The sequence below is a fragment of the Octodon degus genome, unplaced genomic scaffold (assembly GCF_000260255.1).
Source record: "Octodon degus isolate 3935 unplaced genomic scaffold, OctDeg1.0 scaffold00015, whole genome shotgun sequence".
NCBI lineage: Eukaryota > Metazoa > Chordata > Mammalia > Rodentia > Octodontidae > Octodon > Octodon degus.
In genome coordinates this window covers 18,679,690-18,692,405 of record NW_004524591.1, presented here as the reverse complement: position 1 = coordinate 18,692,405, position 12,716 = coordinate 18,679,690, and the positions used below count along the sequence as shown (strand labels likewise).

The window sequence follows — 12,716 nt, the reverse complement described above, 5'->3', positions numbered from 1 at the left end:
TAAAATTATGGAGAAAAAAAAAGAACTTCAAATATCTCACTTTTATGCTATGAAGCTAAAATAAAATTTCCATAAAATTTTAACTAGATCTGCTATGCCCCAGTAGCTGTTAGCTACATGTGTTTATGTATTTTCAAATTCAAACAAGATTGAATAAACAAAAAGATTCAGTTCCTCCATTAGAATCATCACATTTCACACCATTGCAGAGAGTTCAACTCCATTGTACTGAATAAGACAATCTTGATTTTACTTTTACCATCTGAGAGTTATCCTGACCAACTTAGTTATCTCACCCAGGGTAAAGTTACAGGTTTTCAAGATAACAAATACTACCACTGTCTAGTGTTAGAGTCTGGGATACTTCTCACAGTAAGCCTTAGATATTTCAGGCATTGGCAAAATAATTTTAACCACCACCCCATGCCATTTTAGGGAAGTGTCCAGCTTCTAGTCTGCCTTCTGCTTTGCAGGGAAGGAAACCGTGATAACAAGCTCTGACATGAGTCCTGGACAAAAGAGGCCCACAAAGGGCAGACTGAGTTCCTGGGCTCCATGTTGTGACAGCGTCTTGGGACAGTGTCTACTTACCACTGACAACAACCTAGGCATCCTGGCCAGAATGTTTCGGCTACAAATTTTCCTATATATCTTGAGCTACCCTGATTCTCTCCTCCACTTGAGTCCCTGCAGCCTCTCACTAGTCCTGGGAGAACCACCTATCCTATGAAATATTTCCTTTTCCTGCTTAGGATGACGGGAGTCAGCATTTCCTTCTTGTTATCATGAATCTACACTAATTATTATCATGTTGCCTCCTGCATTACTCCCCTACCCATAAGCAACATATATAGATTAATGTAGTTTTCGTTATCCAAAGGAAAAATATCCAGAAGCAAAGGGTATTCTCAGTATTACCATTGTTATTATACCAGGGGCAACTTTTCAAAGAATGTATGATCATTAGCAATTGCAAAATAAATAGCTGTCATGACACAAAAAAAGAGAAAAGAAAAAAAAACTCACAAGAATTGTTTCAAATGCTAAAGAAAGACAGAAGAACATGCATATATAAACCACATTTTAAATTCTTAATAGTACTTCCAACCTCCCTTCAGGTTTCCAGATCAAAAATGCTCTTCCTTTTCTTCCAAGTTTAAAAGCTTTCTTCCGTTCCTAGAACTTCACAATGCTGAAAAGCAGATCTTTTTTTATCAATATTTTTGTACTTTAAAACTGCTTTCTTCTTTGTTATCCTTAGTTAATGCTATCATGGTAATGAACACTATCTTCAAAATACATGAAATAAACCTTATACGTTGTCTCTCAGAATGGATAGCCTTTTGCACTTTCAACACAATCAGCATAGAGCTAAAGCACTGGGGATCCTTGAAAAGATACTGTATGTAAATGGCTCCTTCACAATATTTGAGGAGATGACAGCTCTTGAAAAGGTGTGCCTGAGGTTTTTCATTTCCCCTTCCTTTTGGTTTTGTTGGCATCTATGGACTGAAATACCGCTCTTAGAAAAACAAGGCTGGGAGGAGTTCTCACTGAAGATGAAATTTCTAGTTTTTCCAGCCCTCTGGCTGGATTGGTCTGTTTTCCGGAGAAACAGAAAAGAATAGGATATATAAAGATGTATTTCATTTGGGAAAGTGGCTTGCAGAATTATAAAGACTGATAAACTTCAGATTTTGCCCTTTGAAACCTGGAGGTCCAGAAGAGCTGACGGTGTAAAACTCTTATCTAATGGTGCAGGCCTAAAAGCCAGAGGAGACAATGGTGTAACTCACGGTCTAAGGTCCCATGCTCAAAATCCAGAAACACTGATTTCCAAGAGCAGATGATTATCTCAGATCAGAGACAAATTCATCCTTCTTATGACTTTTTTGTATTATTCAGGTCCTCAACTTATTGGACAATGCCCACCCCTGTTGGTGACGATGATGTTTACTCATCCTACCAATGCAAATGTTATTAGCTTCCAGAAATAACCTCATATACCCAGAAATAATACTTTGCCAGCTATCTGAGCCTCTCTTAGTTTAGGCAAGTTGACACATAACCCTAACTACCCAAAACAAAGATTTTTCTTCAAGCAGCATACTCTCTTGTCTGTCCACTACTTTCTGCTATGTGCCAGTCATAGCAAGGTTGACTGTAGCCCAGCCCAGTTCCTCTTCTGTCTATTAAGAAAAAAAAAATTCTTCCAATATTCATAAGATGGGGAAATATGTCCTTTGGCTCCCTTCACATATCCAGTTTTGTAATTGACATAAGCTCAGATACTTACAAGAGACCTATGTGTATGTATACCATAGATTCTGGAACCAAAAAAGAAAAAAGCTACCCTACGTGGGCACAGTGTTATATTACATTAACAACCAGCTCTATCCAAAACCCACAAGCAGATCAGGTACTTCAGCTTTTTCAAAAATGAGGGAAAAAATCACCACCAATAGAACAACTGCAATTTTATGGTTCTATCCAAGGAGATCACATTTCCAGTTTGTAGTCTTTTCTTTTAGGACGATTCAAAGGTAGTGAGGATCCTATCATGGTAGTAATTATAATGTGAATGGATCCACAGTTTGTAGGGGAAGATGAGGAAATTCTTCTGAAAGCCGCCCATCTTTCCACAGCTTCAGCTAGTTCTGGGCTCTTTCTTTCACACTCATCTGAAGACTGGCCAAAACCACAGCCACCTGAGTGAGGAGAAGCAGAACTAGAGATCTTCCTAACACGAAAATAGCCCCGGAGCTCTTTCATCTGAAACACAGAGTTGGCTCTAGACTGCTGAGTTTCCATCCAAGTCCCATCACGCATCTTTGGTCTAATAAGCATAAACACTCAAGTGAGTTTTCTGCACTAAGAGTAAGCGACCATCATTCACAAAGAAGAGGCCTTGACAGACTGGCAAGAAGTGGTCTGTCTAGGCTGACAGAGCCTGAGTTTGTGGGAGAAAGGCATCATTGGGTCAGGAGGCACTTCTTCGTTTAAACAGATAAAATTTTAGATGCAAATTGATGTACTAGAATTCTTCCAGTATTTACCTATCTTTTCTTTTAACCTAACAGTAATATTCGTCAATAAATTTTAAGTTGAAATATAATATTTTAATCTCTTGACACATACCCCCAAGTTCATTCATGGATGGCATCTTTTGTTTCCTGCTTTTCATGGTGTGGGCTCACATTTCTAGATCACGTTGTGTTTTTGTCATAACGGGAATCAATTTTATTGATAAAGTCTGCTCCCCTCCTCCGTGTGTGTTCACATCAGAAGGCCAGGAATATTTCCTCTGGTGCTACTTGCAAAATCCTGAGGGAAAGGCATTTTTGAAAAGCTCTTCAGCTTTGAAGAAAGATGCTGAGCTATCATCTAGCCCCAAGGTGTGTGAAACACATCTGTACCAATATACTTATCCCCAGACACTCTGCTCCAGTATAGGGGTGACTTTCTTGTAGCACTGTCTTCTAGCTTAAAATAATGATAAGGATGGTAGTAAAACTTGATGCTTCTTAAAATCTCTCTATTCATTGGGCACTGTTTTTCTACCTCATTACAGATAGAGTCTTATTTAGCCTCACAATAAGCTGTTGAAATAGTTACATCTGTTATCTCCCTCTTACCGAAGAGCAAATGCATATATATAGGACTCAAATGTCCTTTCTATGGTCGTGTAGTTTCCTTTAACTCAGAGAAGACGTGTGTCAGTGTCTGCCAGCAGAGGCCGGGGAGAAAGGATGGCCAAAAGTCACTGCGGCAATGGGAAGGGCACTAAAGATGAATGGGCAATGAAACATCCCTACCTACTTCGGAGAAGGAGCGTCAGAGATGTACTGACATCCAGAAATTCCGAGCTATGTACTCCAACCTTTAGTGACCCTGGAGAATTATGCCCCCAAATTAGCTGGAATAGCATCTTTGGGAATTTTCAGGTGTTTTTAGAATTTCCTAGGAAGGCTAGTCCCATGGAGAAATATATGACTCTGGGGATGGAGTCTTAGGTACACTCACATGATTATAGAAACTGAATGAGAAAGGAAAAAAATCATGAAGTTCAGAAGTTCAAGTTCACTGTAAACCTTCAGACTCACAACCAATTTGGGGCCAACCAAGCCTCTGCGCATACACATATGCCGAAGAAGGGAGGAACCCATTCATACAGAATAATGCACTAACATGAAAAACAAGGGCTAAGAGGCTGAGGAGATAGCTCGGTGGCATAAGTGCCTGCTTGGCAAGCACAAGGACCCAGGTTAGATTCCCCAGTACCGCAAGCCTTGCTGGCCCTGCCCCAGGTGCACAGTGCCAACCTGAAACCCAGCATGGGGGTACACATCTGTAATTGCAGCACCGGGGAGGCTGAGACAGGAGGCTCACTGCAAGTCTGAGCTATGTAGTAAGATCCTGTATCAAATAAATAATCTTTTAAAAGAAAAAGAAGGGCTAAAATCCACTCTCTTCTAATCTCTTTATGGGATTTAATCTGCGTATGTTCTGATTCAAGACTTAACCTGCTTGTTTCTACGCAACACAGCAAAAATGATCACTTTATCCATATACACATTACTATCTGCTCCCATTTGTATTTGATTGTATCCCAAACCTACAAAAGACAGTTTAGGACCACGACCTGTACCTTATCAGAACTGGGCTGGGACTAACACATGAGCCACAAATGAGAACATTTTCCACGGATGCGATAAAGTTCCCATTTGAAGAGCATATAGTGCCCTTGGTAAGTATCGCCTCATAGCTGGCCCACAAGCTTTTTGCTTGACGAATATTAACAGGCTGATCGGCAAATTATGTTCCAGTTCTGTGCAGAAAAGGCCTCTGTGTGTGACACAGCAAAATAAAGTTCAGCTTGAACTATTTTTGAAAAATGGAGTAAAACGAAGTTTCTAAGTGTAGGATTCTGATGAACTGAATAGTTATGTTAGCATTAAGAACAGTCTCTCACTTTCTGGTGTTTTAATTATGTCCCCTGGGACAGGGAGAAGGGTTAGGGCGGGCACAGAGATCTTAACAGCTTGTTTGGTTGCTGTCCCTACCTTTACTGCTGTTGAACTAAAGGGGAAAAGGAAAAAAAAAATAAATAAAAAAATAAACTCCACAGGCGAAAATTCTTTGCATTGCAAATAAAATAGTTTTTCCCTGGTTTTTATCAGCATAAGTCCCACAAGGAACCAACAGCCGGTTTATGTCAATGAACAAGACTTATTGTTTTCAGATTTATTTTTTTATAGCTAAAAAAAATCATGTTGAACTTAAAGGCAACAAAGAACAATGAAGATTTTAATTTGAGTTGCCAGCACAATTTCTGGGTTGCATAAAGGCCATCTTCTACCCTGCTAATTGGGGGAGAATTCATTAACCTCTATACTTTTGTAACTTGCATTACATTATGCGACACAGGCACACGGGCAAATACACACCCGAACACACAGAGACACACGTATGGACGTGCTTTTCTCCCTACCCAGCACACAGATGTGTTTGCTATGTGTATCTCTGGTTTCCATGATCCATCCATAAAAATTAATGGGACAGGGACAGGAGGTCAGAGAAGCAAAAAAGAAGGAATGAAAAAGAAATCCTGAAGGAATTAGGACATTTCATCTGGGATAAGAATGAGGAGGTGACAACACTTCATAGAGCTGGGTCCATAAAACCTTTTCTTATTGTAGTTCAACTCATCATTTCATTTTCTCCTAAAGAAAATGGTGTAGCTAGAAGAATGAGGGACCCAAAACTCACTTCAGGGTTCAGGTCTTCCCTCTTAAGAGGAAACAAAAACTGCCTGCACACCAGCACCCTTGCCACGCCTGAGTAAAAAAGTGTGCACTGAAAGTCAGGAACCCTTCATGCTGATTTTGCCCACTGCAAAGCTGCTAGTTAAGTGCTGGCCGGTCAACACTCTCCTTTGAGTCCAAGTTTTGTTTTTTTAATCTTAAAAATGAGGTTTTCAAAGAAACCATCTGGTTCAGCCAGCCTTTTTCCTTCCTTTCTTTCTTTCTTTCTTTCTTTCTTTCTTTCTTTCTTTCTTTCTTTCTTTCTTTCTTTTCTCTCTCTCCCTCCCTCCCTTCCTTTCTTATTTTTCTTTCTTTCTTCTTTATTTTTTTGTGCTAAGGATTTAACCAAGGGCACAGTGTATGCTAAGCCCGTGTTTTACCTCTGAGCTAGGTACATCCCCAACCTAGGTCTAGTATTTCTTGACTCCTCCTTTGAATTGTAGCCTTTGGGTTATCTTCCGTAACCCAAACATGATCCCTCTAAGTATCCCCTTATGGATGCTTACTTGTACCATGACCCTTTAAACCCAGACTCAGAATTGTTCACTTATACTTATTAGCCCTTAGGCACTGATAAGAACAGATAGTACACTTGATCTTAGCCAAAAGGCCGAAAAGCAATCGACCTTGGGTGCTGGTTCTATGAGAGTCATGTGTGGCATATAATTTCCTCCAGGATATTCACCAACACTAGATGGACACTGTCATCTCCTACTGGGGACTCTTTAGGTCAGAACGAGGAAAATGGACCGAAGGCTGCTGCACAAACAATGGGGCACTCTGCGATGTCCCTCAGGATGACACTTAGCAATCATTTGGAGAAACCATAATTCTGAAGCAAACCTCATATACCAAAGACACACAATCCAGGTGAGCACCAAAATGTGCTCCAGCCTGGGACTCAATTTTCAAGGAGTTTCAAGAAAAAATAACTACATGTTACACCTGGCCTAATGGCTGATGCATTGTGTCAAGTTGAGAATGGAGAAGTTGTGAAGTTGAACTCAGTGACTGAACAGGGGACCAGCAGCTTCACTTTGTAAACATCCTGAGCTTGGGGAAGAGGAGGGCTGGGAGATGGTGCAGGTGGGGAGCCGGTATGAAGAGGCTTGCTCTCTTCCCCCACAGTGCCCCAACCCCCTCTTTTGCTCTTGTTGCTTTTGCTGTCTTCTGCCCCTCCACGTGCTGCTCCTGTGCCATGCCACCCTGTCTTGGAGCCAGCTGATCCTGGACTGAAACCTCCACTAACTGTGAGCTAAATAAACCTGTCCTTCTTTAACTTTGGGGGTCGAGTATCTTTCTCCCAGTAACAAGAGAAAAGTGACTGAGATGGTCCTTGTCAGGGCTCAGCTGCCATAATGACCAATGAACTGAAGTTGAGGAAGAATGTTTTCTCTTAGCGCCTAGGAAGCTAGATGGCATGCATTCCCAGGTAGTGTGTAATTTTAAAATGTTATCTTGTCATCGTCCCAATTTCAAGGCTCATTTTCTTCTAGCATGCGAGCAGCACACATTTTGTGATTGGTTTTAATTATGGAGCTTACCCATATGAAAACTATTTCCATGGGTGTTTTTTTTTAACTGTCACTATAAAAATACAAAAGTGCTCTCAATTTAATTTTTCGTAATGTAATTTTGTTGCAAGAGGTCACGTAATAGAAAATAACACAAAAAGCATTTTATCTAAATTGTTAAATGAGTAGCCGAGTATATGTAGATTGGTTAGCTGCTGTCGAAGTTGTTATGCCTGCATTACTGTTCTAGAGATTTAAATCTCATTTTTTTCTCTGATATCACAGTATTTTTGGCATGGAGTTTACGACTAGAAGAGGTGCTGTCTTCGAGCTCAAGTGGTAAAAATAGAAAATTTCCTTGTGATGCCAGAGCAGTGACGGCTGCTCATTACATTGTCATGGTTTGAGCAGGCTGCTCAAGGTGCTGAGCAGGGAGTACAGAGGCCCCAGGAAGGAGGAGCAGTTGTGCACACACCTATGATGCCCTAGTACAGGTGACCCCTGAGGTCAGCACCCTCAATCAAATTCTTCTCAAAACTGCAGACTGTGAGACCCAGATTTTACCCCTAGTGGGGAGGAATTTAACTCATTCTAGAATGCAGAGAATTATACTCCTCACACATGATGGAAAAAATGGATTTTTATGTTCAGCTAGTGTGTGTGTGTGTGTGTGTGTATGTGTGTGTGTGTGCGTGTGTGTGTGTGTGTGAGAAAGCATGCACACATATGTGCACCATCATATTTTGGCAGGATCAAGGTCATGGAATACCACAGTGACAACCCCAACCATAGTCGTGGTCCCAGGGAGGATTCAGTGGCATCTCTTCTGATCCACAGAAGTGTTGATGGCCTTAGGTTGAAATGCATTGAAGTGTCCAGAGAAACTGTTCCTACTAAACTCTTGCCTGACTCAGTTCAAATTTAGTGTAGAGCTGTGTTGTGCTACAGATCACAAAAGGCATCCGTTCAGGATTCCTTGTGGTCTGTCCTTAATGGTAATCATATAAGGCTTGGCGACGTCTTTGGGTCCAAGTTTGATTCCCAGTTTGCATTACTTAAATTCCAGTAAGAAAGCATATAGTGAAGAATGATAAATGCATTGTTTTTAATTCACTCATGTACTATAAAAATTGAAAAATGTATTTTTTTATTAAATTTGGTCAACGCTCATTTTTTAGAGAAAAGAGTTGGTCAAGGTAGAAGGTGATAAATGCCACCAAAGTCCATATTTCCATTTCTTTGTTTTATATCTCTTGGGACACTAAACTAACATTAATCTCTTTGGTGAGGCTAACGAATGTCTGTTGGTATTTCAGTATATCATATTTGTTTTAAGGTTTAGTTGTATTCTGATTTGTGTTACAAAGACACCCTCACATCAGAAAACATTCTTTCTAGAGAAAATGCAAATGGCTAAGCAAGGTAAGATTCTGGCAAAGGAACTTACCACACCCTCCTTGAGCATCAGGATGGGTTGGGATCATGCTGAAGCATAGTTATTCAATGAGTCTCAAGGAGCAAATGCTAGTCGCAAAGCATAGCATGAGGCACAGGCCAGGTGGGGTGCTACACAATCCCAGATCCCTGTTTTCCACTAATAACCCTTTGTTTTTGGGATAGGGCCCTACTGTATTTCCCAGGATAGTTGCAAACTCTTGGCCTCAAATGATCCTTCTGCATCAGGGTTACAAGTATCTTGGTATGTGGCACTCCACCTGGCTTTTCAGGGGTGTTTTGTTTTGTTTTTGGTGCAGGATCTCACTACACAGCTCAGACTCATGATCCTCCTGTTTTCTGCCTCCCTAGTGCTGGGATTACAGGTGTGTATCACCATGCCTGGACCCCATCCGCTGGCTGAGTGTGCCCAGGGGTGGGGCCGCTGAGGCATTTGGTGCCAGGGATCAAACCCTGGCCCCTGTGCTTGCCTAATCAAACACTTAGTCCACTGGGTTATCCCACCAGCCCTCCCACCTGGCTTTTCATTAAAAACTTTAAAAAAATATATAGCCAAATTATATCCAAATAAGTGGCCCTGGTGTCTTTACTCTCTTACAATAAATAATCATGGCAAAAAGTGAATGCAGATACTTCACTTTTCTTTGTGTTAAAAAGAAATGTGTAAATGATTTTCTACTTACATTCTACCTTTACTGAGGAGCCCAAAATATCAGGTTTTGTTCTCTGGTTTGTATTGTGAGTAGGAAAAACTCATCTGTAGATAATCAATCTTAGTTGTTTTCCTATATAGGATGGAATAATTTCTAAAGGTTATGAAGAACATACTATTATTAATGCATAAATTATAATTATCAATTGCATTGCTGAATTATCTCTTGTATATGATTGAGAGACTATATATCTCCCAGTAAATAACACGTGTGTGTGTGTGTGTGTGTGTGTGTGTGTGTGTGTGTGTTCTTTCCTTAAGATACTAATTGGAATGGAGGCTGGAACCAAAATATTTTTTACTAATGCTGTAGAAAGTAATATATATGGTAGGTTCTTACCCCATATCTTTGCTGTTATACCTTACAAGAACCATACATTCAACATACACAAGCCAAGAAATTTGATAAACATTGTGGAAATCCAGAAAGAACCATTAATTAAACATCATAAATCAACATTTACATTCAGAGAAAAGGTCTTTGTGGTAAATGAGGCAATTAATGAAGAAAGTAAAAGATGCATTCTAAGTTAACAAAAAAGACACCCAGATACAATTTTGATAAAACCATGTAATTTGAAGCACTGAGCCATTTGAATTCTTTTTCATCCCTAGATGATCTGTAGAAGATCTGTTAATCTTTCTTGATTAAGCTATTCAACAAGAGTTGAAAAGCAATAAGAGTAAAAAATAAAAGTAAAAATTATAAATGACCCAATGCTTTACATTTGAGCATGCATTCACAAATGATTAATTTGTAGAGGTAGAACTCACATATCATTTATCACAGCCTTCTTCATTGCTAGTCTAAACAATTTTATCGTACTGAGGCCTTTGTCCCCTTCCTCCTTCTGTGCAAGTCCATTCTTCTTCATCTCTAAAGGGCCTGGGAGTCTCATCTGAAACCTTGTTTCAGATATGCTGTTCCTACCTAAGCCATTTTAAATCATCAGTCTCCCTCCTCCAGAGGTAAGGGGAGAGGGTGAAAGACATTTACCCTTCAAGCAGCACAAACGTCACTCTTGGACACTAGATGTGTGATCTTGCCCTTCGTTTTCCTTTTATATCAAGTGAAATGTACCACATGAATATATTTACTTACTGAAAAAGAAGATGAGAACATGAGAATAAAAGAACCCCACATTAAACTTGAAGAAAGAAAGAGGAAATTGGAACCAATGGTGTCTAAGGTTTCATCCAGTTCTGCAATCCTGTGATTTTATTGCTCAATAATGATTTGTTAGTGTTTTCTATGCTTTTGGCATGCTCAGTCGACAGGCTGCTGGACATGCTTTGTCCATCCCTGCAGAAGGCTTGGCTCACAGGTCTGAGCCACACACAAAATGGTCCGGTGAGGGAGGGATTCGGACTGACCAGGTCAGCTGCCAAGAGCTTGGCAAGCAACTTGTCCACCAGCACAGGCCAACCTGAGAGGTGACTGCGCCCAGGAAACAACATGACTGAATGCATAAAAAGGAATCAACAAAGACCCCACGGAGTAGAAAACTGACATAGGTAGTCTGAAAAGAAAAGCCTAAGCCAGAATAAATACAGATGGATAGTAATGACAGATAAGGAAGCATTGGACAGGAATGAAGAGTACTGTTGACTCAACTGGGGAGTGTATAGTTTTACAATGGCTAACATCTCTGCTCCTGAGGCTTGTCGGCAGAGGCAGACATTCTAGTAACTTCTGAGGATCACACAAAAGACTGAGAGACTATCAGGATTAGTCTCCTGATTTACATACATGTCAAGCACTTACTGGTACCTGGCATGGAGTGAGTGGACAACAAGTGCTAGCTATTTCTAGTGTCACCCCTTTGTACTATTACCTCCTTTGAACATGGATACATATTTTAAATGGAGAGGAAAGCATGAAAAAATGGAATAAGTGAATTTAAGGTAAAATTGAGAAATAAGGTGCAAAATAAAAAAAAGTATTGTTCAAAGTAATCATTAGCTAATGCTGATATTTTCCATAACTTCAAAGATTATATCAATTGATGTTGTCCAATCTTTGCCTCCAGAGTTGATCTCTCTCCTAGTTTTCATGTGAAAACTGGGCTGTCAGTGATAGATTGGGAAAAGTTCACAATCTCATTCTCTAACGATGTAATTCAAAATCAATCAATATTTGCAAGGCTGAGGAAAAATTGCTTGGGCGTAGACATCAGCCTGGGCCACATACAGAGGCCTTGACTGTAAGCACACATATAAATAAACAGTATTAAGATGTATGGTTCGCACACCTGTAATCCCAGCCCTTGAGAGGCTGTAAACAGGTGAATCACTACAAGTCCAATCTAGTAGTGAGAACCTGAATACCCTGTAGACCCTTCCCTAAAATATAAAAAAAGATGTATGGTTAAATACACATGGAACATGTACTATGGAACATGTACTATGGTTGTAGTATATTGGCTGTACCAACGGCCCTGTGCTAGATTAGAGGGCTGGCTTCTCCATCATTCCAACCTTCCTCTCTTGCTCCTCTTATAGAAGCTGGAGAACAAAGAAGCCCTTGTAATTCAAGCTTCTCTAATAATTTGAAGTGATCTGTGACACAGTACTGCCAGATAAATACAGTGCAGGTTAATGTCCCTGAAATAAACAGCTCCAAGTAAAGCCTTGATAATACCTTTGGGTTGGCAGCCCAGAACTGCCCTCCTTGAAATTTCTTGTTATGTAAAAACAACAAACCTGAAGCAGCTTAGAGTAATAAATAACAAGCAACTTCAAGTTTGTTGAAAAGCGATCGCAATACTGTAGGAAACACACAAAAGCTGAAATTATACAATGAATGAAGGAGACTAAAGACATAGTCTAAAGTCTCAAACAAAAGCAAGTGAACCATGGTGACTGTTGTAATAAGTGTGCATTCCCAAGTGAGTGGCAGTTGTGTGTCTTACACAGGAGCTGTTGAGTCTCATTGTGGTTTTTCTTTTAGTTAGTCTGAAACCAGGCTCTGATTGAGAAAGGAAAGATGGTGATGCCTGGGCCATGCCTTCCCCCATTTCATCATAACACAGGTGCCTGGAGGGAAAGGAAAGGTCTTTGTTGAATGCCTCTGTGAAATAGAAATGTAATTCAAACCACAAAAGTGAGCTATATGTGTTATTTTAAAGCCCCTAATAAGTATTTTAAAGATAAGCAAAATGAGATATGAAAATAATCTTAATAATTTACACTAGTATTTAATTCAACAAGCCCCAAATGTTTATATATATA

The 12,716-nt window shown here is 40.0% G+C and overlaps 1 protein-coding gene and 1 non-coding gene across 4 annotated transcripts in view; both read right to left on the bottom strand.

The window, feature by feature from the left end:
* Positions 1-12,716, bottom strand: part of Creb5 (cAMP responsive element binding protein 5) — a 421,895-nt gene that overhangs the window by 173,523 nt on the left and 235,656 nt on the right. The gene's annotated exons all lie outside the window — the stretch shown is intronic.
* Positions 6,245-6,426, bottom strand: LOC111815372. The gene has a single exon (XR_002820075.1). It is a non-coding gene; the product is annotated as a U2 spliceosomal RNA (small nuclear RNA).